Genomic DNA, 14,983 nt, shown 5'->3' with positions numbered 1-14,983 from the left:
CGCGACTTATATATCTACTTCTAAATAGTAAGCATGGACACTCACATTATATAGCTAAGGTGACTACAATATTGAGGTATTATCGAGCTGGTCTGATGATGAAGCAGGGATCTGAACGAAACTCTTCACAGATTACTAGTAAGCTCGATTTTGAAGTTCAAGCTTATATAATTAATATCTTTGAGAACATTCTATTTATTCGTGCACTTGCAGCACTTGATATAGAAAAGCGTTCCTCACTCTGGTGACAGGATAAAGCTCGTTGAGTTCCGCGTGAGGAACTTAAAGCTGGGTCATCTCTGCTTACTCTGTTACAATGTGAAGCAAAAAAATGGCAAACTTAAGGAAAATATATGAAACGAGCTTAAAATAAAACTTGAATTGATGACAACATTGACAATGTCATACAGATGCTGTAACTAGAAATAATGTCATTCTCATCATAAAATATGAACAATAACATCACGTAATATTATTTGCTTTGGATTTAGATTCACATAGCTCGTCCTAGGCGGAGGGAATCTAGTGTTAGGACACTTTCCCTCGCCCTGCCGTATCTCAATACCGTGTATTGTCTTGCTACCAAAGTAACAAAATGAAAATACTTCCTCCCCTCGAATGGGAATCGAACCCACAGCCGTCGTGTTTACAGTTGCACGCTGTGCCTCTGTGAAACGACGGCCTCGATTATTATTTTCTATAGTATTTATTTTATGAATCATGTGAAAAATCTTGTATTTTTTTTTGATGAGGAGATAAGAAAATTATTTACATACATCCGCTTGTACTGCTTGAAATTAAACACAAGTAATAAATAAAGGTTGAGCACGCGACGATCGTCGTTTCACATTACACAAGAAATGTTTGTATTCGACTTTGCAAAAATATATTAGTCCTATATTTTTTTATAAGGTTACCAAGAAGATTGATAAAAAATATTTTAAGTATATGAAAATAATCATTTTTTTCGTCGATTGAGATCTTGTTAAATTTAAATTTCATTTTTTTGAACACATGACCTTCTGGCAACAGAAGGGATTCGTGATATTTCGTGTTGAGTGGCGGGGCTCAGCGCCGTGCTTTATGTTGTTGCCAGAGCGAGACAATCGAGCTCACAACTGTCACGTTTACAGCAAATATTTTCCTCTATGATATTCATCACACATACCGTACTGACATAACTTAAAAAACATTTCTTAATTGACCATTTCACTAATAATGAACCAGAAGTTAAATTACAAAAGAAAGAAAGTGTGTTTTTTATTTATATATAAAATTTTAATTACTTTTATAACAATGTATCCACAATCAGATATACACATGGACAAGTGAATTGTTGTGTTCTTCAAAATTATTATCTGAATAGGAAATTTATTGTTTTAAATTAAAAATGTAATGATGAAATTATAAGGAAATTATATGAAAATAAAATGTATGCAGCATACAGTATGCTTTACATTTGTAAAGTAATTTGTAAGAAGGGTGTAAGAAGGGTTTAATTCTAAATAAATAGTATTATAATAGGGGATAGGGGGAGGCCAGTCGTGGGGCACAGGCACAAGTGTGTGACTGTAAACGCAATTGGTTATGGGTTCAATCCCAACTTGAGAAAATGAAATAATTATTATATTAATTTCTTCGCTCTGGTGTCGAAGCAAAGCATGGGTGGCGTTGAGATCCGTCATTCAACACGCAATATCTGGAATTGAATTCGAAAAACAGGAAACGGAGTGCTTTACCAGTAGGTTCTTTCTACCTACCCTGATGTGTGCGGGATACAGTGTCTTAATGGGAACGGAGTGTCTTAACACTAGGTTCCTCTGCCCACCCACGTTACCTCTGCCTATGTTATGTGCGGGATACAGTCAGATAACGTGAAAAATAATTTTGTTGCAAAAAATTAAAGAATTAATTAAGCCTCTTTACATTGATACGAACGACTGTAAAATTATCATTTTAAATTAATTACTTTTCACTTTTAAAATGCAATTGTTCAAACTGTTGATTTGCTTTTATAGTTCGTTTTTTTTATTGTTGATAATTTTTATAGGCCGTCGTCGTGGCACAAATGCACCAGCGCGACGGTGCACAAACGTGAGGGTTACGGGTTCTATTTCTACTTAGGTGAATGAAATATTTAATATTTTCATTTCTTGTATTTGGACCTTTCCACCACTTTTCAACTCAACTACATAATATATCATTAAAATTCTAAAATTATGCATTCTTGACGCTGTAATTACTCTGTTAAGTCATTAAAATCTCACTTATAGGAATATTTATAAGTGTATACACATATGTTTCTCCAGTTACATTGAGCAAAATACACTAGATAAGAGAATTGTGGAGTTTATTGCCGGCTCTCCTCAACAAAATAACTTTCCGAGGCGGTGACAGTGACGGTTCAAAAGTGCTTACAATACTATAATTGATTAAATAATATTTTGTATTTAAATACATAATTGTCAAATAATTTTTTAACTCTTTTTAAATAACAACCTTACTTTTTACATAATCTTTATATTGAAGAGAGCAACAGCTGTGTTTCTCCTTTCTTGCTGGCTCTCAGCAGGCCAGCCAATATCTTACACTGAAAATATTATTGAGAGCAGTGAGCGCGTTGAACTCTTTTATTTGGGACTTAAGATTTACAGTAACTATGATTTTGTTTCGAACTATTTTATTATAATTTAACATTCAACGTTCTAGTTGCAAATACATAAATTGAATTTCATTTGTTTTTATTGAAAAGACAAGGCAAACGAGCGTACGTGTCATCTGATGGAAGGAAGTGATCACCGCCACCCATGGCCCCTGTAACACAAGAGGAGCTGCAAATGTGTTTTTATTTCCTCGCTCTTATACAGGTACCGTCTTCGTTAAATCCCGATACTTAAAACATAATATCTTGAAAATTGAGCGGAAAGTGAGAGAAAAGTCTCAAAATTGTTCTCTCTTTTTGCCAATTCAAAAAAACAGCTTCACGCTATTTTCTGGTCAGTCTACATCACTTAGCGGAATACAGCGTAAAGCTAAAAAAATAAAGAATATTTTATAAGCATTAACCTGTAACGGTACAGCTACTAATTAAAAAAAAACCTACACTTGTCTCAATTAATTATTGTTACACTACATAAATTTAATATGTCAATTAAAACTAACATGGAAAATACTTTTCCGTTTTAAAAAACTAATTTCACTTTTTTTAACTACACACATATATATATTACGTAATAAAACAATATTGTCATTATAAACATTACTAGAAAGTAAACTTCCTGGCTTTACATTGGTATCATCAATATAAATGAAAATTATTAATTCTTTTTTATAAAAAACCACTCATAATCGAGTAATTAACACTTGAAATGTGTATTATTAACTAGTCACTGCTCGTGACTTTTTTTGTGTACACTTTAAGATGTAAAATGGCAATTTCTAATTTTCGTAAAAATTTACATTTCCTGATATTCCTTATGCCAGTTTTCACTTTCTAAGTGCAGGCACAAGGTCTGATTGTGAACGCGACGGTTGCGGATTGGATTCTCAGTCGAGGAAATGAATTACCTCCATTTTCTCGCCCCGGCAACAACGAACTCAAACTACTCCTCTTGGTTTGTCTCGTTATAAAAACACAATACTACCGTAAAGCTTTCTTTTCTTCACGTCATTAAGTTCACTAATTAGAATATAAATTTGTAGCTGTATGTCAGTTCGCGTGACTTCCAAAGGAACTTGACCGATTCCGCTCAAAAAGGAAGTCGGTGAGGAAGTAAATATAGGATGTTAATATAGGAAATGACAGTCAACACGTACTGTTTATAAAGCAAGTAGTATGAAGCGTACGTCGCTATATATTATGACCTGGGAATCTAGTGTTAAGACACTACGTTCCTGTTAAGAGTACTTCCACTACACTTATTCATTGTGTGTTGAGTGGCGGGACTCAACGCCGCCTCTTTGCTTCGTTACAAGAGTCAGGACATGAAAATATTAAATATTTAGGTTTACCTTACATGGGCAGGGAAATAACGAATTCCTTCGAGTGGACATCGAACCCAGAATCAGTACCGTAGTAGTATTATTCGGACACTGTTCAACTAGGCTCGAGGGCGTAAATAATTTCATAACATTTAAAATAAAACTCGATCTGTGTCTTATTTATGTTAATGTGCGAGTAAGTTTCTTGCGCAGCGTCGGCTTTGTCCAGCACGCAATATGTAGGTGACATATAATGTAAAGTTATGCAGGATAGCCTGTCGTGTTTTTTTCTGTGTTCACGTAAATTCTTATGGTATATAATTTGTTCTGTTTTTCCTTCTATGTATTGATGGTATATGGTATTACTTTAATCTACGTATAGACATATAAAAAGTCTTCCTACACTGAGTGACTGACAGACAACGCTCAGACGAAAGTACCAGTAGTTTTGTAAATCAAGACTTAGGAATTTGAAATTTGGCATATTGGTATATTAGAGAGTGTAGGAAAGCATTCATAGAAATTTTATCAAAAATCTTACGGAAACGGGAAAAAACGGGACATTTTAGCGTCATGAATTTAAAATTTCAGTTGAAGTCTAGTTAAAACTAGACGTAATAATAAATTATTCACACAAAAAATATACACAAAACTAGAATGCTTTTAATATGATAATAATTTTGGTTTCCAAGTTAATTTATATGAGTCAAAGACTCACTTGTACATTTTTTGTAAGTTTTTTGACTTTGATTAATTTGCAAATTTCCCACAGTGCACACGTTAAATATGCAATTCTTCTAACTCGGTAAAATTAATTAACTAGGTATTAATTAAAAATTAAATTTATATAAAAATGAAAACTTTATATCTTCTATCTTCTTCGCCAATCTGTAAAAAGAAAAATATTATTTTATTACTTCACCGTGAAAGTCTTCAATTAATTTTAATTGTCAATAAAATATTTTTTTTATAAACAAAACAAACTTACAATGGTCACCCATCATACAATGACTCGTATTAATAAAAAGTGGAAAACATTACATTGACCGCATGTATATCTCAAGAGAATTTGTAATTAGTTATATTTATTCATAGCACAGAATAGAAATTTCAATGAAATAAATATATGATTCCACCTATTATAGTAACTTTAGTTACTATTGTCTTCAATCTAAACTAGTGGCTTTAGTTAGTACTGTGAACCTCAGAGGTCGTAATTTAATATAAGATAGCGATAAAAAAGAGAGTAAACTTGATATTCGCTAAAGCTAAGCCTAGTAACTAGTTCAACATACACATAATTATCTTTATTCTCAATATCACGTTGTTTCCCTCACACGGCAGAGTTAATAGAATTAACAGGAAACGGAGTACACTCTGTTTCCCATTACGATACTTTCTTTTCTCTTAAGACATTTCTGTTCCCCACTATTCACCAAATTCTTGAAGCAATGCATGTTGACTGGTGGAACTCAAACAATCGCACCTTAATTTCCCAGCGCCTTGGTATCCTTGTTTTTATAGATTTAAACGAAAATGAATTATGTATTTCTTCATAATATTGGACTCATCCATCACAGCACAACATCATGCCGCAGCAACACAGTGTATGTTTGCTTGCTTATGAGTTTCATTCATACTCGAGGATATTCATTATTTTCATTTTCTCGCCCTGGTAACAAGAATTTTTAGTTTCACCAATTAACTCGGAGTAACGGAGTGTCTTAACAATGTGGAATAATATATATTATGTATACCTATACATAATGTAAAAATATTACTTGTTTATTTTAATATTAAAAATATATTGCATTATAAAATTGCTATTGTCCATCTCTTATTATCATATCACAAAAGAAAAATCTTAAACTTTCCTGGTTTGACCGCAAACTTACAAATATACATACATATGCAGCAAAAATCTAATAAACAAACACATACAGTGCCTAGTTTTTATCCTCGAAATATATAAAATTGTTTATCCGCATACAGTCACGTATTAATTTAATTCGCCTTTCCAACTTCATGGCCACCCTACCTCCCACTCTACAGTCAGTACACAGCCAGCCGTCTGAAAGTGCGGTCGTCGACTTAGTTACACCACGCAGTATATCTCTGTGTATTTTGTATGTTTTGTGTTATATAGTTTGTGTTTAGTGTATACAGGTGCTCTATAAGGTTTAGTATTTGACTGCATATGTATAGGGTGTTTGCTTATTGTTTTCTAATTTTTTGTTCTTGTTGTGTTTGTTACCTAATTGTAGTGCGATTTCATCTTGGATTTATTTATATGTAGGCGTTAGCGTTAGCTGAGTGATTTTTCTTAAATTTCCTTAGATATCTTTTCTATTTTTAATTTTATAACATTTTTCTAATTATATATTTAAAAATAAATTAGAATATTATACCATTTTCACTCTTTAACCAGAAAACAACTTTTACAAATAAATTTGGTTGGTAGTTCCAGAATATTCGATTTTTTACTTTAATTTATTTATTCATATTAAAAAAGTTTTTTTAATATGAATAAAAAAGCACTTGGTACAAATATATTTAAATGTATATTCCCTTCACGTAATATTGCCACATTCGTTTCTAGCGGCGACGTTTCGCTGCACTTATAATATATACAAAACAGTTTTATATATATTTATGTATGTATGTTGTTTATATAATAGTTTATGTGGCATACTTTTTGTAGACAGTGCTAGCAGCTTTGATTTTTTAGAGGATACATTAAAAACTAAACGTCGGCCGCAAATTTATTTGCGTGGGATTTATGATGTAAAATAGATTTTTTCATCAGTTCCCGTAGGCATTTAGGGAGTGTGCGAGCTTTTCGAGAAGCTCACACACTACTTAAATGCCTAAGTTCAAACATTTTATATTCGTTAGTTTAGTTCGTTGTCTGTCAGTTAGATTTTTCTATATAAATATGGAACTTAAAAGACATGCATACATAAATGAGTAATAAAACAAATTTTCCCATTATTAGGAGTAATTCTTGGTTGATTGGGTTAGATTATACGTATATTTACAAATATACTTAAATTTATTTCATACTTTTCCTGTTCACATATAAAAATTACCAGCTGTTGTCCACTACATCTTTACATTACTAAATATTTTCATTGACTATAAAACAAAATCTTGTTTTTCCACTCAGTTTCTTGTAGAATTCTTGGGAAATTCTCGCTTAGCGTTCCCCTGCACTCCCCATTATAGCTAATAATAATGCCAAATTTCAGCGTTCAACACTGTGTAATTTCGTCTGTGCGTTGTTTGACATTGACTCAGTTAGTAAATGAAGTGAAATCTAACTTACCTTCAAAATACATATATAATGAACATTTTTTATTTTAATGATTTTTAAATTGATCATGATTGTCACTCTATCCGTCCGCGTGTTACAGCCCCTTTATTTTGTAGTGACTCACCACCACACCACACCACACATCACATATACTGAGTGTCTCACCATCAAGTTCTTTATGACTATCTGACAGCTATGAGGCCGCCGTGTGTTCGATCCCTGATATGCGTGAAAAAGCCGAGCTGTTTTCCTTTTCACTCAGCACTTAGACAGCTCATAAAACTTTACTTTATAAAAAAATATATATTTTCTAGATCGAAATATGAACACGTTACATCCGTTTCGTAATTGCAATTTATTACCAATTTCTAATGAGCCTTTAAATATTAATTATCATTAGAGCTGCTAATTAAAATGATAAGTTAAATATATTGTTTATTGCGTCTTTCGTAATATTAGTAGTATTGCTGTATTTCATTTTTTTAGCTTCACACTGTGTAATGAGACATTCCGTTCTCATTAAGACAATTCCGTTCCCTACTTTCCGCTAAATACTAGACGAATTGCAGTTGGTAACGGAAAGTGTACGTACTCGTAGTAACAGCACAGTGGCAGTGTAGTAGCGGAACACAACTCCGCGCTTTTGCCTCGCTACGAGGAAATTATAATATTAGATTTATTTAAATTTAAAAGAGAATAACACATAGCCCATGCTATTCAAAGAGCATTTGTGTATAAATCTAGCTTAGACTCCTAGCTTCACCTACGTATGTACGGTGGTTATATTGAAACGACTAATGTGACACATATGTACTCGTATAGCCCACTCCGAGAAATGACTGACTGAGACTGTCCAACGCAAAAATATTTTTTTCAATGAGAATCAGTGCAGTAAGTTTCTGAGATTAGTATTAACAACCAAATCAATTTTATATTTGTTTAGAAGTACAGATTATAGTTCTGGGTTTGAAGCGGTGATAAAAGTAAAGTCGAAGGTGACTTGTTTATTAATAAATCAAACGACCTCTGACTTTTAATATCTAAAAATATAGATTATATTTTTAGATATGCAATGCAATATAAACTTGCAAATTAGATATTTCTTTCTTCATTTTGTTTTGCTAAGAACGAGGCCATTGTGGGACTGTTGAAAGACATCTCATTCCTAGTCTGGTCAACTTCACGTATCGGTTGTGGATTCAATCCCATGTCGGGGTAATTATATTAAACTATTTTCATTTCTTGGCTTCCTTGTACAGAAAATGCGGCGATAAGTTGCGCCATTCAACTCCGACATTGCGAGTTGAATGGCGGAATTCAAAATTCGGACCGAAAGTGGAGAAAGAAGAATATAAAGAATATAATAATAAATCGTAAAGCCGTCCGTCGTGGCGCTGCCATACCGGGAGTAGAAGAGAGTAGTTAGTTAGTAGTAGTTATACCTAGCATTGCACTGATCTCACGTGATAAATCGATGCGTTAAGTACCGTCTAGGACGTAATACACTCCGTTCCCATTAAGACCATTTTCGGTCCATTTTCGGCTAAATACTACAAGCATTGCATTTGAGTGGCAATAAAAATGAAAATATTAAATATTTCACTTTCTCAAGTGGGAATCGAATCCACAAGCTTCCATACGTAAAGCTAAACAAAAAACATATACGAGTATCAAAAGAACATCTCAAGAACACTCTCGACGTTGAGAGCGGTCTATACAGCGCTCCTTAGATTCCTTGAGGAGTGTAGGGGAGCACTAGAAAAGAGTTTCAGGCAATTCTCCCGGAGACGAGAAAACAGAGATTTTAGATTTCATAATATAAGCTATAGAAGTGCGGGCTTCATCTTGTATAACATATAATTGGTTAGCCTTTCGCATTGACTTTGATTGATATACCGGAAAATATTCGATTTCTAATCAATATAGATAGACCAGTAGGTTCTTATCACTTTTATTAAATTATTTAATTTCACTTATAAATAACATTTGTAGTGACAATGTCTCCGTTCTTTAGTTATTACGGATAGTAGTTAACGGTTGTGAGTTCAATTCTCACACGGGGGAATATTTTCATCTAGTAACAAGACAAAGCGCAGTATTGAGTTCTCCCTCTCTACAAGCAATGTCTTTAAAATGCATGGAAAGTGGAGAAAGAAATGTCTTGACACTAAGTTCTCTCCGCCTACCTCCTTCCCACAAGATGGATTTCGTTTGAATTAGTTTTTTTTATTGCTTCATGCTGTATCCCGCCCATAGCAGGGTAAGCAGGGGAAACCCGGGAATGTTAGTGTTAACATATTCCTATCCCATTAATATACTTCCGTTAGTCCGTGAATTAGTAATTTTAATCTAATTAGGTTACAACCTATTTTTGCTTTACAAACAAACAGAGGAATTGGCCGCTAAACTTTCACTCTAATATTCAAAATTTACAATCAGACATCATATTTTACAGAAATTGAAATAAATGCAAGAAGTAAAAACCGACTCGGGCATAGTCCAAGTAGTTTGGAAGTTTATCAAAGACTTCCTTTATATCTATTTTAAGTTTGTTTTGTACGCAATTGCGATTTATATATTGTTTTATTATTACGATATGTATTTTAGTTAGTGACGACGGGTCACTGGTTCGATTCCGAGAGACTTTAGAGATGTTATAAGTGAAGTGACTGTACAGTGAATATATTTTTGTGTGTGACAACAACAAAATATTTTGGTGAGTTGTTTTTTAATTATGTTTTTATTTTTTTAGTTTAATATAATTTCTTTCTTTTTTAGCTTCACGCTGTACCCCATGTAGGAGAGTAGGCAGAGGGAAACTAGTGTTAAGACTCTCATTTTCCAACTATCCGCTGAATTTTCGAGATATTTCGTGATGAGTGACGGAAATCAGTACCACACTTTGTCTTATTACAAGAGCAATAAAATAAAATATTAAATAATTCTTTCCCCTAAGTGGAATCGAACCCATTGGGAACGAAAGTATTTATAGAAAAGGCAACATGCCTGGTGTAGAAATTTATTCCATAAATGTAGTTACGGGTTAGATGTTCACATTCCTCCGAGAAGGGATTGAACCCACAACTATCGCGTTTTATTTATTTCATAACATTTTACAAGTAAAAGTGCGGTGACATAATGTCAATATTAACTAATTAGATACGGTGACAATAAAAAATAAGAAATGTTATAATATTTTTTTATCAAATTTTACTTAAAATTAACGATTAAACTAAACGTTTATGATATTTTCACTTTATTTTATGAGTATTTTAATTGATTTTAGAAAAGTTGCAATTCATACAGTTGTATGAATAAGTTATTTTTACATCTTGATTTTAACCTAGGGTTCAATCACCACTCGAGGGAATTAATTATTTATTTTCATTTCCTCACTCTGGTATGGAGGCAAAGCGCGGCGTTGAGTTCCGCCATTCACTCTATATAGATTAAACTCAATAACGTTTATATCTTCATATAATTTTATACCAAGCTACGTTGTTATAGAATAAAAAGCTTTCTAAAGAACACTCAGGGTTAAATTCCTGAGTCCAATGTCGCCCACAAATAAATATATGGTATATATACAAGTTTATATGTAAAGATATCTACAATTACTCGACGCCTTATACGTATATTATTTGTATACAAGACCATATAAAATGTGGAGTGCATAATAAACTTCCCTTCTTTTTTATTTCGTCCTAGTGGCCGCCCACAGCTTAGTTTGCATGGACTTTAGGACACTTGCCATGCTGCTTTAATTTTCCTGCTTTAATTTAATGTTCTGCTTTTAACTGCTGATTTAACCAACAAACCAACCGTTGTAAGTAGTTTAATATAACATTTTTTCTGAGTGGAGATCAAATTCACAAATATCTCAGTGCCAGTCAAACACGGCTCCACTGTGCCATGACGGCCTGAAACTTAGAAACTTTTGTTAAAGTGGCATTTCATTGTTTCTTATAATTTAACTCGATTGTTAATACTTAATAATTTTATTTCATTTTTAATTTATATATGACAACGTTTTCATAAGCCTTAGCCTAGAGGTAGGCAACATAATTTGTTTCCTTATGTAATTATGTCTTTTTTAGCTTATAGCTCTGAGTACATTGCACTTTGTCTAGAAATCTGTATTTCTAAGTTTCTTTTTTAACAATTTTTTTTATTTAATTAAATTATAGAAGATAGTAATCAAAAAACTTTACAGATATATAATATCACTGAGTGAGAAATTAACTTGTGACCTTATGTAGTGTCGTTTTAATATAAATTATAATAAAAAGACGGAAGCGTATCCACTATCCAGTTTTATTTTATATCTCAAAATATCTGTAAAGGCCACTTGCTCAAGCTCGCTGGATGCTATGTACCTACATACCTGCTCTACACAGCGCGTGCAGGGGTACAAGCGTGCGACTGTAAACGCGGCAGGTTGTGAGTTTGATTCCCACTCGACTCGAATAGGCACTGGTAACCTAGTGTTAAATCACTCCGATTACATAGATACAATTCCATTCCCCTCTTTCCGCTGAAATCTGAAAGCAATCCATGCTGAGTGGCGGATCTCAACGTCGCGCTTTGCCTCGTTACCATAGCGAATAATAAAGTATTTTTATTTAAAAAATTAGACGCTATCTTCCCTCTGCATATCCTGCAATATGCGTGATACTGCGTGAAAATAAAAAAATGATATTTATCTCTCGACAAACCATAACCATACCAATAACAATACTCTCTTGCAGTCAGATAACCAGCTATTGTCATATCGGAAGCATTGTCCTTACGTTACACAACGTTATGTAAGTTGTGTAAGTGGGTCAGTAATAATAGATGGTTTTTGTCAGTTGGTTCAGTCGCAGCCTTCCTTAGGTAGGAGTAGGTTGGATATCACATTTTATTATAGATTTTTCATAGAAGCTTGTAAGCGGGGCGGTGTAGGATCGGTACCCGGGAAAATAAAAATTAAATATTTAATATTTTCATATCCTCGCTCTGGTAAAGAGGCAAAGTGCTGCATTCTCAACTCAACACGCAATGCCTCAAGAAACTTCACTACACATACGAGTATCTCTCTTAATAGGAACGGAGTGTCTTAACACTAAATTCCCAGGTTCCCTCTGCCTATCGAAGAACATATGACTTATAGGTCAGAGACTTAGATCCCTAAATAAGAGGTGCAGGTTCCAATCCTATAACATTGAAATATATATTTCCTAAAATAAAAACATTGTTTAAAAACTATTCCCTCTAACCAAAAAGACCAAAAAAAGTACGAAAATACGAAATATAGAAGATAAGTGAGTGACAACATGTGACATTCAACTAAATGCAACACTTCAAAACCAGTAAATGATAATAAGAAGATGTATAAACAATACGGCCGCCATGTTTACAATACAACTATTAGTACGAAGTAGGTTAAGGTGTCACATATTACGTTATATTAAATGCCAATAACGAGTTATGTAAGGTTTTTTTGCAATCACCAACTTGGGTGGAAGATTTTTTTTTCGATACATACATTTTATATTTATATATCCTTTTATATCTTTATGCTGTGTCGTAAATATAGTGAGGTAGGCAGAGGAAACCTGGGAACCTAGTGTTAAGCTATTTCCGTTCTCCGTTTTCCGTCAAATTCTCGAGGGTAACTGAGAGTAGAATCCACAACCCTCGCGTTTACAGTACCCGCCGTACGCCGAATCCCGCATATTGCAGGGTAGGGAGATAGAACCTAGTGCTCCGTTCCCCACTTTTAGATAAATTTTCGAGACGCGTGTTGAGTATTGGAACCCAACGTCGCGCTCCGTCGCGTTACCAGAGCGGGGAAATAAAAATAATTCACTTCCTGAAATGGGAATTGAACTACAACTGTAGATTATATAGTAAAAAGGAGAACCACTATTTCTTATTAACTCACAAAATTTCGTAAATGCGTATAAAATATTTATTATGAAAGTTACAAATATAAAATAATAGAATGCATTTAGTTGTATAACGCACATTTATTAATGATGTGACCTCTGGCGTAATTCGTGTTTGGCTAATAATGTATTGAGGTGAAAGTATCAGGTTAAAATTTTAGAAGGGTCAAACATTACATTGTTTTTTAAGATCAGGCCCACAGTAGGATAGACAGAATTCCCTGGGATCTTAGTGTTAAGATACTCCGTCTCTTTTAGGACACTTCCGTTTTCCACATTTCACCGAATTCCGGAGGCATTGCGCGTGGTATGTCGGAACACAAGTCCGCGCTTTGCTTTCCTCGGGAATCAAACCCACAACGTTTCGTGTTAACCACGTAATATAACTACAATAAGATGATTTCATATGTAGATCTAAGATCACATGTCTCGATGTGACATCACTAGTGTGAATTTGAGTCCCCATTTTTTAAATGAATTTCATCAGACATTTTTCCTTTTTTTCACGTCTTTTATGGTTTATCATTTGCTTCGGCGCAAGTGCGTTATAATCGCATATTATTTTCTTTAAAATACTTGATGAAATTAAATTGCAAATGCGCGAAGACATAAAAATCAGTTGTAGTATTCAAATGTACGGTTACAGCCCCTGCCTCGGGCCCATCCGCCATTACTATTTTCTAAATTATTTTATAAATATTTAATACTTATTGCACACATTCAGCATTACTTGTACAAGCATAGCGAATACGCGCGTACTTTAGAACATTATAAAATGGTACTTAGGTAATATTTCATTGGCAAGTCACTCGAGTTGTCTGACGCTTACCAAACCAAATCTTGTCAATACAAGTATTGAGGTCAGAGTGTTTCCAAACGGTTTTTACTATTCCAACAGTAGCTTGTAGGGACCGTTCACTTTGTTATATTATAACTTGACTGCGAGGGTAACGTGACCGACGGTTTTGGGTTCGATTCTCAGTCGGGGGAACAGGCATCGCCCTGGTGAGTGGCGGAATTCAAGAGAATTCGGATTTCAAGAAATAAAAATATTAATTAGTTCATTCCCCCGAGTGAGAATCGAACTCATAACTTGTTGAGTTCACAGGCGCATGCTTGTGCCCCTGCGCCACTACGAACAAAATTATTTATACCTTCCTTTTCAAAAATAAGCTAAAAGTTTTAAGCTCAACTCTTAGCCAATATAAATCGTAACTGGTAATTTCAATATATATAACGTAAATGTTCAGTGAACCGAGTAATAGACATTTAACGCTCACTATCACAAAAAGTCGATAGTGACACAAAATTATATGTAATAGTTAGTGCCAAAAATTATAATTTTTTTAGAGATTTTTCATATCCATACCTATATTATAAATTCGAAAGTAACTCTGTCTGTCTGTCTGTCTGTCTGTCTTTTCCGCAATCAGGGCCAAACCGTTAATTTAATTGTGATAAAATACTCATATAGAGATACTTGAGGGTCCCGGGATGAACATAGGATACTTTTTTTTTCTCATATTTGTAATATTTTCGTTATATACCAATATATTAAAATAATTAATTTGACAAGGAATTTATTCCGCCATGTTAATAACAATCGTCGCTACGCGTTGCTAAGCAACGGCTTGCAAAGTTGGCTGTTTTAAGAAAACGTCACCTACAGTGAGTTTGCTTAATGCATACATGGTGCGCGCCGATATAGATTTATACAAATCTCTTTATACAAATCATTAACAAAAATTAGATGATTTCT

At 33.7% G+C, this 14,983-nt stretch overlaps 1 protein-coding gene across 2 annotated transcripts in view; it reads left to right on the top strand.

Moving 5' to 3' along the window:
• Positions 1 to 6,021: 6,021 nt before the first annotated feature.
• LOC146537123 (uncharacterized) overlaps positions 6,022 to 14,983 on the top strand; it is a 30,449-nt gene continuing 21,487 nt past the window's right edge. The window contains exons 1-2 of one of the 2 annotated variants that reach the window (XM_085187602.1): positions 6,022 to 6,159; positions 9,902 to 10,010. The gene's annotated coding sequence lies outside the window, so the exon portion shown is untranslated. The remainder of the gene's footprint in view (positions 6,160 to 9,901; positions 10,011 to 14,983) is intronic. The other variant, XM_085187603.1, reaches the window with a different exon arrangement.

Source organism: Heliconius melpomene, chromosome 7 (assembly GCF_056956725.1).
Source record: "Heliconius melpomene rosina isolate 202511_hmr_F chromosome 7, ASM5695672v1, whole genome shotgun sequence".
NCBI lineage: Eukaryota > Metazoa > Arthropoda > Insecta > Lepidoptera > Nymphalidae > Heliconius > Heliconius melpomene.
Note: the sequence above shows the minus strand (reverse complement) of the source record. Positions and strands in the feature narration are given on the sequence as shown.